The sequence below is a fragment of the Podarcis vaucheri genome, assembly GCF_965113315.1.
Source record: "Podarcis vaucheri genome assembly, chromosome: 4".
In the NCBI taxonomy this organism is placed as follows: domain Eukaryota; kingdom Metazoa; phylum Chordata; class Lepidosauria; order Squamata; family Lacertidae; genus Podarcis; species Podarcis vaucheri.
The window spans coordinates 109,142,345-109,148,128 of NC_138762.1; the positions used below are offsets into that span (position 1 = coordinate 109,142,345).

Below are 5,784 nucleotides of genomic sequence, written 5' to 3' on the forward strand. Positions count from 1 at the left end.
CACTGTGCCAAATGATGCATACACTCTAGTTAGTATGTTTGGGATTGGAATAGCCTAAGTAAATCCGTACTTTAAATATTGGGAATCTGTCTTCATGCTTACATTTTTTACTACAAAGTGAAAGTTTATTCCCCTCTTAATGGTTTCTTATAAACATAATACATAGATAGATTCCTGTCCACTTTGTGCTAAAATAAATAAAACAAATTCTGTAACATGCAATGGGATGCCAACCATTGTACCAAGAAAAACTAGTTTCTACAGTCAAAGTATAAATTATGCAAAATGAACATTTGTACAATGTATTCTGTATTAGGTTGCATAATTCAAGTCCGATTTTGCACATGGTGGGGGGACAATAAATTAGGCGCGGCTGAAACATCTACTGCTGCAAGTTTTATCCAGCCACTTCTCTGGCTTATGAGTTTTCAATGTGATTACCCCACATGTTTTCAAGCAGGTCTCGGGCGAGATACTCTGAATTTTCCCACTAGTTGAATTATGCAGCCACTACCTCACCCAGGCCCCTTTGGGAGGAATGGTGTAAATGATGATGATGATTGATGCAGCTCAGCCCCAATTAGACCCTGTGCTACTACAGAATGATGGAATACAAAAACCTGGATGATCTGCTTTGTTTCAGAGTAGGGATAGGCAAATGTATCAGTTCTGGTTTCTCTCTGTTTCTCTTTCAGTTCTCTGCATTTCTGTTGCAGACCTGTGCTGCTAGCCATGGCAGAGCTCAGGGGAGGGAGAAGCCAGCCAACCAGCCAAGGCTCAGGGGGGTACTTGCCTGGAGGCAAAGTCCGTATGCAAGGTTCAGTCCAGACCTAAGATCAGGAGTAATTCAGTTCACACAGTCAGACGATTCAGGAGTCAAGAAAGGTAAGGGTCACGAGAAGCAAGAAGCAGCAAGGTCCAGGAATGTTGTTTCCAGCAACTGACTGTTGCGTGTCGAGGTCCCCGAGCCCCCGCCCCCCCCAATAATTCACACATCACTTTGGGTTTGGGTTTTTGGCACGATTTTGGCCACAACTTTATTTAAATACACACAAGTGAGTGGTTGCTAACAATTTACTGCCAACTGCAGCAGGCTTAGGCTTGAATGTAGGACTCACTGCGTCTGCTCTTAAGAATCTTTGACTCATTGCAATATTAAAGGAAGCTCAAAATGGTGCTCCTGCCCAAGGCTAGATCAAAATCCGGCCGACAGCGCTGCACACACCCAAAATAAAGCCACCTTTGGGGATACAATAAATGAAAGTGATACCAGCTAAGCTGGGAACAGCCCTAACTGGCCCCACAATTAAACAGGCAAAAATGGGGGAAACCTTTTTGCAAAGGAAAGCCCATAATGGGGGCTCTCTCCTTATTGGGAAAGGCAAGCCACAGATACAGGGAGAATCTTCCCACAGGGCAGGATAAGGGGTGGGGTGGGAAATCAAACAGGAAAAAGGGGGGAATTAAATTAATTAAGGGACTAGAGAGGATTAAATAGAAGGGGGAAATAAAGAAATGTAACCAGACAATGAGAAGATCGCTCCACTGTCCTCCAGACGGTCCAAGTGGTCCAGGTGATCCGTTGCACACAGCAAAAAGAGGAAGTTTGTCACTGTGTGCAATGTATTTAACAAATAGGGCTGTCAATCAATAAATGGCAACATGTAAATCTGCCCAGTAACAGCCCACCCCTGCTTAAAGATGGCCAAACTCTTTTGCCCAGCAACAGGGAGGTGTCTTGTCAGCCCCGCCCGCAACCTGTGCTCTCCATGAGGGAGAGCACGCTTCAATGATTGGGAAATAGTAAAATATTAGAAGTAATTTAAAAATAAGTTCGGGGAAAAACAAAAATGACAAGAACATAATATGTTCAGTTGGAAGAATGTAAGGCGTGAAAACAAGCAGGAGATGTTATTGCATAACAAACCAGAAGAGGAAGTTGAGAGAAGTCGGGGGGGGGGGGCTATATTTTTTTCTGTGTTTGAGACAATGTTATTGTGATGAACATAAAATTACAAAACTTAATAAAAAATATTTTTAAAAGAAAATAAAGACATTTGCACCCACTGTATTAATGCTGCAAGGGACTTTTTTATGTGCTCTTATGACCAACAGGTGGTGGAAGGAGCGAGCCGCATTCCAGGGAGTGAGCCTGTCCCTGGCCTTAGTCCTGGGGGAGCTCAGGGGCAGAAGGATGAGGAGAGAGAGACTGGGGAAGAGGAAACAGCTTGGAAAAGGCAACAAACCAGCTTAGGTTAGGCTGATTTTCAAAACTATTGGGGTGCATTTTATTTTTTTAGAGTAAATGAAGGGATTTCACTCCGCTGAAATTCATCACTGACAACTTTAAAAAGGGACACAGGTAATTTTCACCTGTGATCTCTGCTGTGGTTGATTTCAAATACTGCGCACAAACATCTTAATCAGGTATTTGACTCTGAAAAGTGTTAGCAGAGACATTAAATTTTGAATTAAAAGGAAACCGAAGGAAAATAGAAGATCAAAGAAGACTTAATCCTAATAACACAGGGACAGTAAATTGTAGACCGATGGTGGACCTTGAGAAAGGCCCCCACCCAAACTTCTAAGCCCTTTGAAGTGACCATCCCAGCTGAAGGAAGGTAAGTATCAAGTACTCTTGTATTTTCTTTTCTTTTTTTGCAGATAAATTTTTATTGATATTATACATATGTACAAATAAACTTATACAAAATCCAATATTTAGATTGCACAAAATATAGTCATTCCATAAGTCGTAAATACATTCATTTTAGGCTCTGCCGAGCCTTGGACTTCCTTCTACTGCTTTGGTAAGTATCAAATAGACTTTATATTCACGTATTTTATTTATTTCACATAATAGCCATTTACTGTTAGAGTTGTTACCAATCCCGCTAGTGTCATTTAAAATTTGGTTCCAGTATACGTCCAATACTTAACCCAGTTATCTTGGAGTTTCTGTTCATCTTGATCTCTTATTCTCACAGTTATTTCAAGTACTCTTGTATTTTCAGAGGGGATGACAGGCTCAGATGCCTCACAAGTAAACCCTAAACGCTGCATCACAATGAGAGCAGCAAGAGAGTTGTATACATTATGCCCGAAGGACATCTAGGTGAGTATCCCTTGCTTGGCTGGGAAGAAAATTTAGCTTGTGTTCCGTCTTCAACTCACTGTGCTAAGAGTCTTTCAGGTTGCGGAGACGGAGTTGTCAGAAGAAGCCCTATTCTGCGTCACCACAATGAGGCTCAGCGGCAGATAGGAGAGCACGTCTTCTTTTGTTTCAGCTCCACTTTCCTTCCAGTTCCCCGGAGTTCTCTGTACCTGAAGTGAGAGTCACCTGCATTTGAACTGTGCTGCTTCAGGTAAGTTCACATTCCACCGCTCAGTAGTCTTTTTTAAAGGCAATGTTGTTGTTTTTTTGTACTGGTCTCTAATTTTTCCCATTTTCTTTTCCGGTGTTCTCTTCACAGTTCTCTACAAAGTGCACTATTTATCATCTTAAGGTGTTTTTTTCCTGAGAGAACATTCGCAGAATGTTCTCTCAGGTTTTGCTTTTCCCCTTGTTGAATTGCTCAAAAAAAAAGCAAAAGATACTGGTGGTCAGCGCTCCTGGTTCCCAGGATGGGGTTCAAGTCCCTATGGTGTACTCGCTAACTTCCAATGCAACTAGCATGCCCCTCTATTTTTCCCTATATCCCTCACTTCCCAAAGTATTAGCATGGGAAGGTTTTTGGGTAGGGATTTCAGTGAATAAGCTTGGTTCTGAACTCTGCCAAGGCATCTAAGGACCTATTCAAGCAACCTTTGCACTGTTCCTGTTTCTCTAACGATGCTCCAATGATCCATCAACGGCATCTGTCTCAATAGGCTGGATCGTGTGGGTGCTTCCTATCCTATCACCCCAGGTATGTATGTATTTCTGAATATATTTAATTTCCATACTGCTTTATATTTTTCTCAAAGCGGTTTACAGAGTATTGAAACATCAATAAAACAATCTGAAGTCAAATATAGAGTATATTCTGTCAGATTTTAAAAATGAGATGCTGACACAAATGCAAAAGCAGAATGAAAAAGTTGTAGCGGAATTGGGGAAGAACACAAAAATGGTCACAGAAATATCTAGCGAATTAGAAGCTTTGGACATTCCTGTGAACAACCTGGAGGCCAAATCCCAAAAAATTGAAAAAGAGAACTAATAAATTAGAGGGGAACAAGAGATAATAAGGGGTGGGGATATGATAGGTTTAGCTGGCAGACAGGATCAAATTGAGGATTGTCTCGCAGTCTTAGAGATGAGACAAAAATCTAATGTGATGCAAATAAGAGGCCTTCCAGAGGTGGAGGGGGGACAAGTTCTTAAAACATACAAGCCAAGACAATTGTGGATTGAGTGGGAGAGGATGTTGAAGGATCTATTGACAGTTGCTACAGGGTCCGGTCTACATCAGCTAAGGCTTAGAAACAGCCTGGAGACTGTTTGGTAACTTTAAACTCTAAGAAATTGAAGGATGCTATAGTCCAGAACAATTATGAAAACAGATTCCAGGTTGATGGAAATTCTGTGTCTAGAGAGATACCTCCTCGTTTGCTTCAAAAATGCCAGAGGTACTGGTTCCTGACAAACGTCTTGATTAGAGTCAATATTAAATTTAGATGGGAATTTCCAGAAGGAATTTCCTTTACATACAAGGAAAAAAAGATATAGATTGGTAAATGAAGGGCAGGTGCAGGAATTCTGGCTAAGACATAGCAGAGATTTGGGCAACCCATACACTCCACAGTACCTGCTGGGAGCAGTAGGAGGGGCAGGGGAAGGAGCAACAGCGGGGGAGGTAGATAATTTAGATAACCAAGACAACAAAAACTTTAGACAAGACTTTAGGGGGAAAGACACAAGCAAACACAATGGCAGACTTAAAGGTACTGAGCTGGAACGTAAATGGTCTAAAGCAGCGGTTCTCAATCTGTGGGTCCCCAGATGTTGTTGGACTACAACTCCCACCATCCCTGAGCTCTGGTCTTGCTAGCTAGGGGTGATGGGAGTTGTAGTTCAACAACATCTGGGGACCCACAGGTTGAGAAAGGCTGGTCTAAACAGTAAAGTAAAAAGGAATAATGTCATGAATATACAGGCTCCCAGGGAAGAAGTACAGGCAGAGGGAGAAGGCAGACAGGAAGAGAGGGGGTTAAACGCAAGACTAGATGAGTACAATCAGGAGTCCTCTCCCTAACCCTCAGGAATGTCCTCTGGAAGCAACCCTGATGGCAGACAAGCAGTGGAGCTCAAATTACAGAGAAGTAGCAGCCGCACCTCAGAGAGCAGGAATGAACATGGAAGCTCCGTGTCTGGGAATGAGGAAGGGGAGGGGGCTGACCCCCTTAGTCCCCGCTCTCATCAAAAAGGCAGCCTTCAGAACAGATCACGTCACAAGAGGAGGCTGGGCTGCTTTTGGTTCCACTGGAAGAAGCCTCATCAGTAGGAACATCTTCACTGATGGACGGAGGGCAGCGTTCACCACTCCATGAACTTTGTTGGTTATTTTGCAATAAATGTTCTTTCTAACTAACCATGCTCGTTTGTTTCCAAGAGTCCCTAACAAATAAAATTGAACATATAATTCTCAAACAAAATTTATATGTAATTTGTCTTCAAGAAACACATATTGTGAGCAAACATAATGGGCAGGTTCCAATCTGTCTTCATTGCATATCTCTAGGTGGCAGGCAAAGAGAAGCAAAGAGATTGAGCATGTTTTTAGACTGTCTGTATTTTCAGGT

General features: G+C 42.2%; 1 long non-coding RNA gene across 1 annotated transcript; it reads left to right on the forward strand.

Annotated features, from left to right (window-relative positions):
* The first annotated feature begins 3,021 nt into the window (after window positions 1-3,021).
* LOC309531730 lies at window positions 3,022-5,574 on the forward strand. Its single transcript, XR_014219391.1, has 3 exons — window positions 3,022-3,365; window positions 3,474-3,908; window positions 5,245-5,574. It is a non-coding gene; the product is annotated as an uncharacterized lncRNA (long non-coding RNA).
* The last annotated feature ends 210 nt before the right edge of the window (window positions 5,575-5,784 follow it).